Raw genomic sequence first — 15,147 nt, 5'->3', positions numbered from 1 at the left:
CAAATCTTAAAGCTGGAGTAGACTGGCCCTCAAAATAACCCTACAAGGTTTACCCCAAACTGTAGACAAGCAGTCTAAATAAATAAGTAATGGCAGGAGCTGATGTTACAACTTCAATCTCACTAGGAAACAAAAGGATCGCAACAGGCCTTTGAAATAATGCACTAAAATATGACTGATTCTGCAGCTTGGGGAGAGAAAACAGTTGTATTTCAAGGAAAGGTGCCCTTAACAGATCAGAGAAATAAAGAACTTGAACTTTTCTCATTTCTCTTTGATATGTGTTCAATGGCTGACTCCATCTGCCAATGCATTTTGCCTAATCATTATAGTATTCTTACAATAAAAAAATGGGGAGGGCAGTCCAGGTGGCTCAGCGGTTTAATGCCGCCTTCAGCCCAGGGCGTGATCCTGGAGACCTGGGATCCAGTCCCACATTGGGCTCCTTGCATGGAGCCTGCTTCTCCCTCTGCCTGTGTCTCTGTCTCTCTGTCTCTCTGTCTCTCTGTCTCCTCTCTGTGTATTCTCATGAATAAATAAAATCTTTGAAAAAATGGCGGAAAGGTGAGGTCAATGACTAATGCACTGTCCACCTGGATGGGTCAGGAGATTCCGAACTTTTAGATTCAGACCCTTTGAAGTCTACAGGATGAATATCAGCAGATGTAAACAGAAGCTAAGATGATGCTAGCAGCTAAGATAGCATTTAATTAATCTATGTCCTCCTCTGCTCCTCCATCCTTATTCCTGCTCATTCTCCATTCCTACCACCTAGAACTACTCATTTTGAGAGATATGATCTCTTTCCCTTGCCACTAATAATTAACATATTTTGTACTTGTGCTTGCAATAGAACCCAATTAACCAGGGATTCAAACAATTTAGAAGGTGTGATGGTTAATTTTATTTCCCAACTTATCGAGGTTATGGTGCCCAGTTGTTAAACAGTAGCCTAGATGTTGCCGTGAAGGTTTTTTTTTTTTTAATGTAACTAGTTGGGATCCCTGGGTGGCGCAGCGGTTTGGCGCCTGCCTTTGGCCCAGGGCGCGATCCTGGAGACCCAGGATCGAATCCCACATCGGGCTCCCGGTGCATGGAGCCTGCTTCTCCCTCTGCCTGTGTCTCTGCCTCTCTCTCTCTCTGTGACTATCATAAGTAAATAAAAATAAAAAAAAATGTGACTAGTATTTACAATGAGTAGACTAAATAGAGTAGATTGCCCTGCATAAATTAGGTGTGGCCTCATCTAATCAGTTGATGGCCTTAAGAGCTATGTTTCCTGAAGAAGAAATTCTGCCTCAAGAATACAATATAGAAACCCTGCCTGAGTTTCCATCTGTTCGCCTGCCCTGAAAATTTCACACTTTTCAGCCCCCACAAGTTCGAGCCAATTGCTTCAAATAAATCTCAACCTCTTTCTCAAAATCTGTATCTCTGTATCTGTGTGTATGTGTTGGTGTGTGTGTGTTCTAGTTCTTTGGAGAACTAGAACCAACTAATACATGGGGTTATTATTTTCATAAAACAAGAAGTCCAGAAGTCATCATCATTCATGCCATCAGAGACTCTAGCTTCTTCTAGCTTTCTACTCCTCTAACCTTAGCTAGCAGCTTTTATCCTTATGATCACGGTTGCAAGGTAGTAATTCCACCATCAACATCATAACTGTAGTCCAGAAAAGAGAAGAAGTTTAAGGCAGATAATATAGGTCAGTTGAGTCTACCCTTTTAAAGAAATTTCCCAGAGGTCCCATCCAGCAACTTTCACTTATATCTTACTAGCTTTTGCTATGTCACATGGTCATCCTTAGCTGCACAGGCAGCTGGGAAATGTAGTTCTTTTAGCTGGGCACCTTGTTTGAACATAGGTGGGGTTCTATACTAATAGAAAAGATGAGAATAGTTATCAGATAAGCTACCAGCAGTGTCTGCTACGTCCCTTTAGCTCTGAGGATTGGTCCTTAAACATGCTCCAGTACACCGATCTTAATTTTAGTACTATAGTGTTAGCTTCACATCCTCTTAGATACTGTTTTGGTTTTCTTCTGTTCAAGGATTATTCATCTTTTCCAAAGATTACCATCACATCATCTTCTCACTCCTTACATCTCCTCTACCCCGCAAGTCATCTCATGGAAGTGACCTTTATTCGAAATGATTGGAAACATGGCCAGTAACTAGTATTTCATGTCTCCTAGAAAGCAGATACTCTTACAACAGTAAAGATTCAGGGTTGCAACTAAAAATAATAGTTAACTTGGTTGGGAAACATATTTTCCAAAGAAAGAAGATGTCTAAGTTTAGAGGACATATGAGCAGCTAGGAAATTCATTTCCCAAAAGATCAACATGATGAGTTAGCTCAAGTCTATTAACTGCTTGAGATCACAAGAAATTAATACATAAGGCATAGTTGTTTATCTCTGGGTTATGGTACTACTGGGACCGATTTCTGTCTGGCAGAAATAATCAGTAATTATGAAGTCAATACAAAATCAAACAAAGAAACTTTTAAAAATTGCCCTAAAGGGGCATATGTAAGAGATGTAATTAACTTTTTGAAAACTATAAATGAAAGCCCATGTGGCAGAAGATTGCTATTTAATCTATTACGCAAATACTCTATCCTCAATATTTCAGTATCCATCGTTCTCTGAATCTCATTGCCACTCCTTCACACCAGATCTTCCCCATGCCTACCAATATTCCTCATTTTGATCTTATTCCATCCCCCATACCACTACCTGTGTGATCTTCCTAAGTATGAATTTGATCATGTCATTCCAGTGCCCAAATTCTTCTATACATCCCTATAGCTTTCAAAATAAAGACAAATGCTTCAGCGTAATATACATGATGCTTTTGATCTATCTCCTACCAGCCTCTCTAGCCTTATCTCCCACTGACCATACCTTTCTCACTCTCTAAACATATAATCCATTCACTGACCAGGCACATATTGAACATGAACTGTGTGCCAACCATTCTGCTAAGTACAGGGGATGCAACAATGAGTATGAGAGGCCTGGGCCCTGCCATCCTGGGAATTATGGACTAGTAAAGAATTCAGTCAAGTCAACAGAATGTTAGAAAACAATTCTAAGGCAGACACAAGGTAGGAGGATAATCAAGAAAGGTATATTTAAAAAAAAGAAAGGTATATTAGCTACCTATTGTTAGATAACAAACTACCCCCAACAGTGGGTTAAAACAATAGTAGTAATTTAATACTATCATCTCCCATGGTTCAGTCTATGGGCTGACTCAGCTAGGTAGTTCTTCTACAGAATGGCGCATCCACCTACAGTTGTTTCAGTGCCTAAGGTTGCACATCGTCTCAAAGGTGGACCCATTCATGTGTGGTCTGTGAAGTCTTGAGAAGCCAGGAGCTGCAAGACCTAGAACCCCTTAGGCATCTCCCCCATCTATGTGTTTGCTTCAGCACAGTAGCTTCAGGGATTCTGGACTTCTTACACAGAGGCTCAAGACTTTAAAGACATATTTTCAAGAGAGAAGTGGAAGAAGCCGCACCATCTTTTAGGACCTACCCCTGGAAGTCACAAAGTGTCATGTTCACCATACTTTATTAACAAGGCACTTCTCCAAAGCTCGCCCAGGTTCAGGGGAAGGGATATAGACTCTACCTTTTAATGGAAGAATGGTAAGGTTCTGGAAAGCATGTGGGTCTGGAAACATTGTTGCAGATATTTTGAAAAACACAATCTGCCACAGAAATCTTTCCAGAAGAAGCATCTTGTTTCTTCACACTCTCATGCTTTCATAAATGCTGTTCACACTTTCTCAAATGTCTTCTTCCCTCTTCTTGATTTAACTTACTAGTACTCATTTGGTAAAACTTATCCCATTTCTTCTCCTTTGAGGAGAACACTTCTTTGACCACTACTCCTTATGTCATTAACTATCCATTGTCACCTCCATGCTGCTCCTTATAGCCTGTTTGCTTTACAGGCTGTGCATGATCCTAGCCTTCTTTTCACAGTATCTTGTGGTAGTGATTTCTTGACTCTATCACTGAACCCAAACCTGAAAGGCATAAAAACTGCTCAATTTTCCATCCTCAGAAGCTGACTTGGTACTTGTTATACAGTAGATACTTAAGTGAATTAATGTGAAGGCAAATCAGATTATCTATGAGAATCTATAGATATGTATAAAAATGTTTATTATATACTTTTTGCTAGAATTTTAGGTATTCTAGATAGGTAGTGGGAATAAAGAATATAAAGGAAAGAAAGGAAGGGAGGGAGGGGAACAAAGGAGGAAGGGAGCAAAGAAGAAATTAACTTCCATATCAAAATTACATGTAGTTATTCTAAGTTATGAGAAGATCATTTTGCATGGAATCTACAGCTAGGACAAATGGGCATATTTGGTAGTGCTGCCTATTTTCTAGCCAAAAGGAGAAGAAAAATAAACTTTATTGGGTCCTCTCTGTGTGTCTGGCAGTTTATTATATTCACATCAAAGATATGAGTTGGCATGACCTCTATTTTGCAGATGAGGAAACTAAGACTCAGTATTCAAGTAATCAAGTTCTAAGACACAATAAACAATTAACAATTATTATAGTTGTACTACCTGTAAAGGATGAAATCAGGATACAAACTCATACCTGTTTGAGTGCAAAATTCATACTTTCTTCCATAGTATCAAGTTTTCATAGCTGTTAATATCTAGTCTCAAATGAGTCTGTATCTTCATGATGCCAAATATCTACCTATTTTGTAGGTACCCTTAGATAACTTTTAAATTTTTTAAGAAAATATAACTTCCAGAGAGGCACAGACCGTTATAATCTCTCTCTTTTGTTTCTGTTCATTTGTCTGTTTCTTACTCTTTCTCTTAGATTTTTAGGTGCTATAGTGGAAGACAAAATGCCTTCCACTACACAGAGTGGAGATACTGAGAAAGATTCTGTAACCTTCACTACACATGAAGGATTCAGACAATACAATTAGATGTGCAATTCCACTATTTATCTAAAGTGTTACCAGAGGCACTCTGGTTTAGTCTCATTGTCTTTCAACCATTTCTAATATCTCATAATTTTCAACTAGAATTATAGTAATAACATATAAAGATAAAGCACTATTATCTTGGTTTACTGGGTAACATTACTAGGAGAATTAAAAAAACATTTTTTTAAAAAAGATTTTATTCACTTATTTGAGACAGACAGTAAGAGAGAGAGAAAGAGCACAAGCACAAGCAAGGGGAGGGGTGGAAGGAGAGGTAGAAGCAGATCCCTTGCTGAGCAGGGAGCCCAATGCAGGGCTCAGTCCCAGGACTCTGGGATCATAATTTGAGCCCAAACCAAGAGCCAGACGCTTAACCAACTGAGCCACCCAGGAGCCCCTAAAGAACACTTTTACACAGGAAACTTTAGAGAATTTATCATTTGGATATATCTACCTTAGTGTATGTGAAATTTAGTTATCTTCTCTCCAACTTCTACTCTTTCTAAATTCTGCTAGATGAGACTACAAAATTATTTAAGAGTGGAATGGTTCATCATATTTTATAATGGTTATAATCAAAACACTAAATAACCAAGTTCATGTCTCTTAAATCATTAACATTGCTTGATAACAATTTCTAAATTTAGAAGAAAATGTAGAAAAGTAAGTAACTTTTTAGTTTGCTCTTTGCTGGCTGATGCACAAGGAATTAATTTTTTTCACTATATAAGTCAGATCTAACTAGCCACATACAGTTGATGCAAAAGATCATATAAATTATTCCTAAGATGAAAAGTATGTTTTTAAATATGTTTTTATTAACTATTTAAGGTAATCATTGTATTCATTTCTATACAGTAATAAAAGCAACTGAGAGCGAGTATATTAAACCTCTTTCATCCTTCCATACTACCATCTTTTCTGGTGGAAAGAGCATACTTAGTTGGCATATTCCCATAGGAATAAGTTATTTCAAGACCAAGAGTACTCATAACCCCTCAGCACATTCAGTGAACTCACTTATTTGGGAAAGGACAACAAATTTATTCTAAAATTGAAAGGATATGAGGCTTGACTTTCATAAATTAGAATCATACTTAATAGCTGGTTATGTAGAAGAATTTGGTGATCATCCATTGAGGACATAAAGGATCTTTTAAAAATATGAATAACCACTCCCTACTTTTAAATTAACTACAGATATTACTGTTCTGAATTCTCCTAAATGAGGAACTAGCCATGTTTTTCTTTTTTATTCAAGTACAATTAGCACACAGTGTCATATTAGTTTCAGGTGTATGATATAATGATTCAACAATCCTATAGTTGAATCAAGGTTCGTGCTCATCAAGGTTAGTGTATTCTTAACCCCCTTTATCTATTTCACCCATCTGTGGAACTAGCAATTCTATTTAAAAGGACACCAATGTCATTGTTTTTAAACAGTATGAAGAATTCAACCTGTCTCATGAAGAAAGTGATTGCCTAAATTTCTTTCCTATTGTGAGTTTCTATTTCTTTATTCTTCCTTAAAGACAACCATGAAATCAATGCACTAATTACCTTTCCAATACCCTTGTCTCTGAATTTTGTTCCACAAATGTAGCTCCATAAAAGACCAAAACAGCCAGTCAATGAACTGATTACTGTTGAATGCTTCATTTCCTAGTTACTTGATCATAATTCAATGTCTGTTAAAACAAAAAGAAATGTTTTTCTGGTTGAAAAACATGATTCTTGACTTCACAATTTCATATTTTCTGTTATATTTATATATTAAGCTACCTCCAGGTAACTTTGAAATTATTTAAAAACAAGCAATATTATTGAGAAACACCAATTAAGCTGAGTGTGTAGTAAAGATTTATTTGGATGTAGTCCCAGATAATGTCCTTGGCTAATGGGAGGAAGGAAAATGAAGCCTATTTCCAGTAAATATGATTCAGTCCTATAAAGTGCCCTCAGCCAAAAATACTCCCTGAATATATAGTAACCCAAAGCCAATGTCAATGTTCAAAATGCAAAAAAAAGGTGTATGTGCATGTATGAGTGTGCGCATGTGATTGTGTGTGCCTGTCTGTCTGAAAATGCACAGAATTAAATTTTAGGTAAGATAAAGAAATTCTTTTTGGTGCCATAAACATTTAATTATCTATAGAAGATAATAACTGCTTAAAAAACTAAGAAGTATGATTCTCACATCTAAAAAAACATATCTCTTTTGTTAATAACATCAAACTTTCATTCAATGTTCAAATTAAAAGCTTTTAACAATAGTTGTCTTGGGGAAGGGGGCATTATTTTCATTTAAATAATTTTTTACTATTTGAACTTTTACACAAATGTCCATGTATTACTTTTCAAGAAATTTTTAAATCTAAGTTGGAAGTATTATCTTTTGAAATTCAACGTTTTACTTATTATTTCTTTCAGTAGGCTCCATACCCAATGCAGATCCCAACATGGGGCTCAAACTCACAACTGTGAGACCATGACCTGAGCCGAGATCAAGAGTGGGATGCTCAACCAGCTGAACCACTCAGGTGACCCTAAGATTCAACATTTTAAAACATAATTTTAAGATACATTTTTTTCAGTATAATGACCATTCTTTTAAAAAGGAAGGCTTGGTGGGTTCCAGGAAAAAAGTGACTAGATTGAAAGCCATCTCTATAGGATTTGACACTGGAATGGATATGCCAGGGTGCTTCAGCTTCATGATCAGTTTATTCGCTGAGAGGAAATTATGTATACACGAATTTCACGTTTTAGGGTTTTCTGTAGCCCACAGAGCCAAAGTGGGATGATCTGGAATTTGTGAAGAATCAAGCAAGAAAGCTTCTCAAAATAACTCTTCCAGTGCCTGTTTTGGTTAATCTATTTTAAAGTGCTTTCCAGGTTTTAAGTCTTCTAATAGGATGTAAACACGAAGGGGGAATAAGCAAGTCTGCTTTGAACTGCTGTATTTCTCTTGATAGCAACATCTCCTCTTTGTGCCCATGATCTCATCTTTCTTTTCAGTATCGAAGGAGATGTACCCCCTTCTAGCTCTTAAGAATTTTTGGTCCCATGAATTCTTCCTTTCTGAAGTCCATCTTGCCTTCTTCATCAACAATATGTACATCAATGGTCACAGTGATTACCTTCCTTGTTATCCAGGCCCTGGGCTGTGCCTACCCACACTGACTCTTGACCTCGTTATAATTCTTGCTGTGTTCAATGAGATAATAGTCAATACAATGCAAACAGAAACTTGGAAAGGGCTTCTTTATTGGGGTTTTCCCTCTCTTGATGCTCTTAGGAAACTCTGTGATCACTGTGATGTGAAGGAGCCCAGTCCAGTCTGCTAGACAATGACAGACACATGTGCAAAATATCCCCTCTGCCCTGCTGAAAGATATCCCACCATCAGATATGTGAGTAAGGCCATGGGCCATCAGCTGAGCACAAAATCACAAGTGAGCCCAGAAAACACTACGTGCAACTCTACATGCAAAGATGTGCCATTCAGCTGAACCCAGAGAATAATGAATGGATTTGTATTGGTTAAGAAATCTTTACTTCACTGTGTAACCATTCTAGCTATTGCTCTAATTATTTTCTTCCATTTATTGTCAAGTATTCTATTTGCTATCTAATATTCACTTATTACATGATAGTCACAATAATATAAACATGCTATGTGACAGGGAGTGTGTTAAACAATGCATAGAATAATAAGCAATAACAGACATGGGACTATCTTTATGGGATGATAAAAATGATAGGTAAAATTTACTAAGTGGTTTCTTTGTACCATTTGTAACACTTTGTAACACTTATCATGTTAATCTTATACATTAACTCATCACGACTTTATTATTGACGACATTTTACAGATAATCAATGGAAGCCTAAAGAATTGTAAGTATTTGCTTAAAATCACAATAAGTGGTGGAATTCTGCTTTCTCCAGAGCCTGTGCTCTGAACTGTTATACTTTATTCAAGGACAGTTATCAAGAAACCTGGGATTTAGTCTTAATTTTGCCAATAACTTCGGCATCAATGAGAAAGCAAGTCACTTTTCTTTATCTTCATTTGTTACCCTTTAACCATGATCCCAAATCATCTTCAACCTGATTCCAGTCCCTTGCTATCTACACTTTGTTTAATGCCTTGTCCATCAGTATTTGCCCACCTCTATGTGGGAACTGAATTCTTGAAGGTCACCACTAGCTTCCTTGCCAAGATGAAACAATATATCAAACTCATTCATTCTGAACTCTAGCTTGACACAACTGGCCATTCCTTTTTAATTATCCCTTCCAGTTCCCCAATTTAAAAAATTACTTTCATCACTTTTCTACTTCTCTGATTCTTTAGTTTTGAAATGGAGCTCTCTGGAAGTCAAATAGATTTATAGACTGATTGAACTCGTGGGAAGCAAAGCTATCTATACATATGTGCATTTATGGGTGTCCATATCTTTTGTCAATTCTCAAAGAGTCTGTAACCTAAAACAGGGTTCTCATTCATTCATGTACATTTATGGGAAACATTCTATATGCTAGGACCTGTTCTGCGCACAGGTAAGAAAGCAACGATTCAAACAGATAAAGTCTTTTACCTCAAGAAACTTAATTCTGGGGGAAAGAGCGCAGGGTTTGAAAGATGGCGGGCGACGTGGACAGCAACAAACTACCAACACCATAGAAGAGCCCCTGGATCTCATCAGGCTCAGCCTGGATGAGCGAATTTATGTGAAAATGAGAAATGACCGAGAGCTTCGAGGCAGATTACATGCATATGATCGGCCTTTAAATATGATATTGGGAGATGTGGAAGAAACTGACTACTATAGAAATTGATGAAGAAACACATGAAGAGATATATAAATCAACAAAATGGAATATTCCGATGCTTTTTGTCCGGGGAAATGGTGTTGTACTAGTTGCTCCTCCATTAAGAGTTGGCTGAAACAAAGGATTTATCGTGTATGGAATATAGGAGATTTTGGATGATTGCCTCTTTAAATGTAGAAGACATCCAAAAGAGAAACCTGCGTTCATTTTGATATTAAGAAATGACCAAGGATTCTTCCACTCCTGAAATGAGTTGATTTGCAGATAGCTCAAAAATTCTTAAGCTAAAGGGAATTTTAATTTTTTCCCAACTCTTTATGTGATCAACAGGATGCAGAAAAAAAAAGAAACTTAATTCTATCTGGAGCGCAGAAAATAAAAAACATACATAATTACAGGCCATATTGTCTGATAGACAAAAGTGCTGTGAAGAAAAGATAAGGCCAATTGGAGGGATAGAAAATGGATAGGATTAGTATTTTACATAAGGTGGTCAAGCAGTCTTCCATGGTGAACCAGTATGTGAACAGAACACTGAATGAAAATGAGAAAGTAGGCCAAGTGCATCCTAGCAATGAGGATTTCTGCAAGGGATGTTGGGGGTAATTGCCTGACAAAGGAGCATGCCCTGTGCCTCCACACAACACCCAGGAGTCATTGTGTCTGACCAGAGTGAATAACAGGTAAATACTGGGAAGTGAGATTAGAGTCTGGGCCAGGTGAGGGGCCAAGTTAGGCAGTCCTGGTGGGTCATGGTTAGACCCTCAAGAACAGCCAGACAGTATCCCTTGCTCCTCTGAAATTCAGCACAGAAATCCTGTCAGCCTTTTTCAGTTGGATAAGATTGGGCTTTAGAGTATCACATACCTGGATAACTACTGTGACATGTTGAGTAAAATTACTGGTTCCAGTAGTAGAACCCTGAGCAAACCACTTTACCTTTCTGATTCCAATTTTCTGATCTTTACAACTGGAATTCAATTACCTAGCTGATATAATTATTACAATGTTCTAAGTTAAGATAGCACACGAAAGTACCCACCTTAGTGCTGGCGTGAATGGGGTGCTCAGTAATGATCAAGTTTCCTACCTCTTTCCATATCTCTTTACTAAGAGTATGTATACATATTCTCGACTTCAACTACTACCTCTATGAATTGATTCTTGGATGTCCCACGTTCCATCAGTCACTTGTCAATAATGTGTTTTCTTAGGCAGCCTGGGTGGCTCAGCGATTTAGCGCCGCCTTTGGCCCGGGGTGTGATCCTGGAGACCTGGGATCGAGTCCCACGTCGGGCTCCCTGCATGGAGCCTGCTTCTCATTCTGCCTGTGTCTCTGCACCTCTGTGTGTGTGTGTGTCTGTCTGTCTGTCTGTCTTTCATGAATAAACAAATAAATAATTTTAAAAATGTGTTTTCTTGTATCATTTTCCTATGTCTACCTAGATGTTCTAATAACACATTGAACTAAAAATCATCACCTTTCCCCTAAAACTGCCATCAAAATCTCAAATTGCTCCAGAGTAATGCAAGTGGATAAGAATGCATGATCTCCTGGAAACTGCTTGGTGTTGGCTTCCTGGTATGTCTGTGTCCAGCCTTTCAGATCTTCCACCTACACATTCACACAGTATTCAACCCAAGGCCCAAGAGAAGCCATAGGAAGTTTTCTAGAGCTCTTTCTCTGTATAGCTTCCCCCTTTCTGATACTCTGCCCTCAAATTCTAGCTACCTCAGCCTCCTTAAATGGCTCAACTCAAAGAAACCACCGTGCTCAGCTTGGGTTTTCCCTCCAGCATCTCATCCCAGAAAGTGCTGACAGAAAGGTGAGGCAATCCAGGAGCTCACTTCATTCATCTCCCTTCTCTTGGGGACTGCTGTAATGTCCTGGGCATTGTCCAGTGTCTGAAAGCTGCTGTTTCACATATTTTATCCAGTTTTCTGGTTGTTAGCAGCAGGAAGACAAGTATGTCTCCAGTAAATTCACAAATACAGAAGCCCGTTGCTACTAAGTGGTAACCCACTGCAGTATGTACAGCAATGAAACATTTTACACATGGATTTCTTGCAGGGTTCTCAAAAGAAAAATTTTGTGTTTGGAGACAGGACCTCAGGAAGAGCACTTCATTCTAGCTCCTGGCCACCCTTAGAGAGACTATATGTTGTATTCTGACAAATCTGCTTGCCTGACCCTTATGCCAATGTCTTGTTCATCCAGCACAGAGGTACTCTGGAGATGCATAGAAAGTATGCAAATAGTACGTCTCCACTTTGTTCTCCCTTCTCTTTGTTCTCTCCTTTGGGCTTATGAGTATGTCCCTGACATTATACAATGCTTTTCCACCTCTCGAAGCCCACGTTACTTATGTTTTCCATTCATTTCACTGTATTTTTTTTTTATGATAGTCACACACACACACAGAGAGAGAGAGAGAGAGAGAGAGAGAGAGGCAGAGACATAGGCAGAGGGAGAAGCAGGCTCCATGCACCGGGAGCCCGACGTGGGTTTCAATCCTGGGTCTCCAGGATCGCGCCCTGGGCCAAAGGCAGGCGCTAAACGACTGCGCCATCCAGGGATCCCCATTTCACTGTATTTTTATAGTATTATTATTCAAAGATGGCTATTGTTTTCTATTAAGGAGATAAAGCTTATTCAAGCCTTACCTATAACTTGGAAAAGTTTGATTTTTTATGATTTTATTTATTTGAGAGAGAGAGAGAGAGAGAGAGAGAGAGACTGTGCACAAGCCAGGGAGAGAGGCAGAGTCAGGAGGGGCAGACTCCAGCTGAGCAGGGAGCCTGCTGCGGGGCTCAAGTCCAGGACCCTGGGATCATGATCTGAGCCTAAGGCAGACGCTTAACCGATTGAGTCACCCAGGTGCCCCAGTAAGTTTGATTTTTCAAAATCCTGTCCAACTTTACTCACCCAACTCTACCTGTATGACTAAGAATGCAACTCCAGTAAAGGGACATTTTTCAGGCTTAGAAAAGAAATCATGAATGTTTGAGCTCATGCTTTACATTCACCATGTCAACTTGCCTATATCTTTAGAATTAGAATTTATTCGCTTCACGTTGTTGTATAGGGTCCAGTGCCTGACAAATAGGCTTCGAAAGCTTATTTCTCTTATTTTTCAGGCCTTAAATCAGGGTCTTGTGAAAATAAAAAAAAATGTGCCTACAATAGACTTAGGTGCTGATTTTCACATTGTTCATAGACTACCGATATTAGAGTCCTTTCAAATTGCAGAGTGAGACACAGTCATCATGAACAATAGCTCCGAAGAAGCCTCTTTACTGCTAATACAATTGTTAAGTGTATTGTTTTGAAAATGAAAACTTATGATTTGCACAAAGTTCTCCAATCTGCACTCATGCCACTTTTGAATTGCATAAAATAACAGAAAAATGATAGCATGAGTCTTTCATATGTGAAGTTGTTATTTTCCTTTCTGGAATGCAATATGTATGTCTTTGTATTCACACTGAAATGACTCATTCAAAACACAGAAGCGAGTATATAATAATTCTTACCCAGGATGAGGTTTCATACAATTGAGTAATATCTCAGCTTCTCAGCATGAAGTTAATTTATGTAATTTGTTACACTTTAAGATAAAATGATGTATGCACATATCTACCATACCCACACTCTTTTTAAAAACAAAATGTTAATCTTCATCAGAACAATGTCCAATCACTTTAATTTCCTAGGGATACTTCTGCTAGCAGTGTAGTCCCATTAGTGCAGACAGGGGCTTCCTGCAGTGAAGTACAGAAAAGACAGAGTAATTGTGTCCTTTTTACCCTTAGAAATTCTCAGAGACTTAAAAAAAATTTCGGAGACTTTTTACAGACATTTAAGTTAAAGAAAAGAGATAAAGACAAACTCAAAGGCCAATAAGATCCTTAATGCTTTCCCTTTTTAGTTTCTTTTTATAATCGGTAGATATCTTAGATCAAAGAAAATGATTTCTTTTTGGTTTTGCTGAAATAATTCTACATTGTTTTAGCAACTGAGCTACCCCATGCTGTGTTTCCTCTGGAAATGTGATATTTCAATAAAGAATATATTTTGTTTTTAACATTAAGCATAAAACCCTATTAAACAACTACCAAAGTACACCTCATCCAGACAAGCATAATTTCCTATTTCTCACAAGACCCTGAAGACTAGGGACGGATCCATTTGAAAACTTCTTACAAAAATTTAAACAGCCAGTCTTTATTTTTTCATATACTTATTTAGCATTATTTAAAAATTAACAGTATTTTTTTTAAAAAAAAGGAAACAATTTATCTCGTCTATGAGTTCTTTCACATGTATGCCATCTTTACTATTTTGTTTTCTGTTGTTTCCTCTAACGTTTTGGAAAGATTAAAAACTAAGATATGACTACTCCAGCTTTAAAGACTCAAGAAAGCCAAACAACATGAACTTAATATTAATTGTTCCCCAAAGTTTGCTTTTCAAAATCCATCTTTACTATAAGAGTGAATTTTTAAAAACGTATCAGTGGGGTTTTTGCCTCATGCCATTATTCATATTTTTACTTGGCCTGTAAGAACTCTTGAATGTTATTTCTCACAGATTTCTTCCTGGGCTGCTGACACAACTCTATAAAAATGCTTATCACCTGACATTATTGGTAATTGAGTGACTGATCACTTTTCTGCTTAATGATGGACATCTTGAAATTCAGGACACTGTCTTACAATTACTGTAAACAAGTCCTAAATCACACATTTCACACAGTAAAACATCCCCAAGTATGTGTTAAATAAATGAGTATTACCTAATAAAATCTACACAATTATTGCTGCCTTTTGATGCGTTCTACCATCTGTCTTAACACACGAAAGCAAAACACACACACACACACACACACACACACACACGAAAGCAGCCCCATTTCTTCCTAGTCTTAGAAACTCTGTTGTTCTTTTGAAGTTTCCTTTGAAAAGTCCTTTCTAACATTTTTCCTATGAAGAGAGAAGTCAATGAGAAAATACGTCACCTCTCTGGAGCCCCAAAAATAGCGAAAGAAGAATTTAAGGATAGTTTTCTCTTTCTCTAGCCTCATACTGTAGCTTTCTATAAGTTTAGGAGGTAAGAGCATTTATAAGACAGAAGCTAAGCATCAGGACTTATATTTAAAAATCCTTTTCTGAGAAAGATGCATCATCATTATCCATACCACAGGAGTATTAATCACATTACTTTGAGGAGCCATGAAGTCTATGTAATTATCTTGAAAGCCACTGCCTGCCATGGGGACATACATTATTGAGGGAGTGATATGCAACTAGAAGTTAGGAGACTAAGAT

General features: G+C 37.8%; 1 pseudogene; it reads left to right on the top strand.

The window, feature by feature from the left end:
* Positions 1 to 553: 553 nt before the first annotated feature.
* On the top strand, positions 554 to 9,934 carry LOC112919029 (U6 snRNA-associated Sm-like protein LSm3 pseudogene; annotated as a pseudogene).
* The last annotated feature ends 5,213 nt before the right edge of the window (positions 9,935 to 15,147 follow it).

This window comes from Vulpes vulpes, chromosome X (genome assembly GCF_048418805.1).
Source record: "Vulpes vulpes isolate BD-2025 chromosome X, VulVul3, whole genome shotgun sequence".
NCBI lineage: Eukaryota > Metazoa > Chordata > Mammalia > Carnivora > Canidae > Vulpes > Vulpes vulpes.
This window is presented reverse-complemented; position numbering and strand designations above follow the sequence as displayed.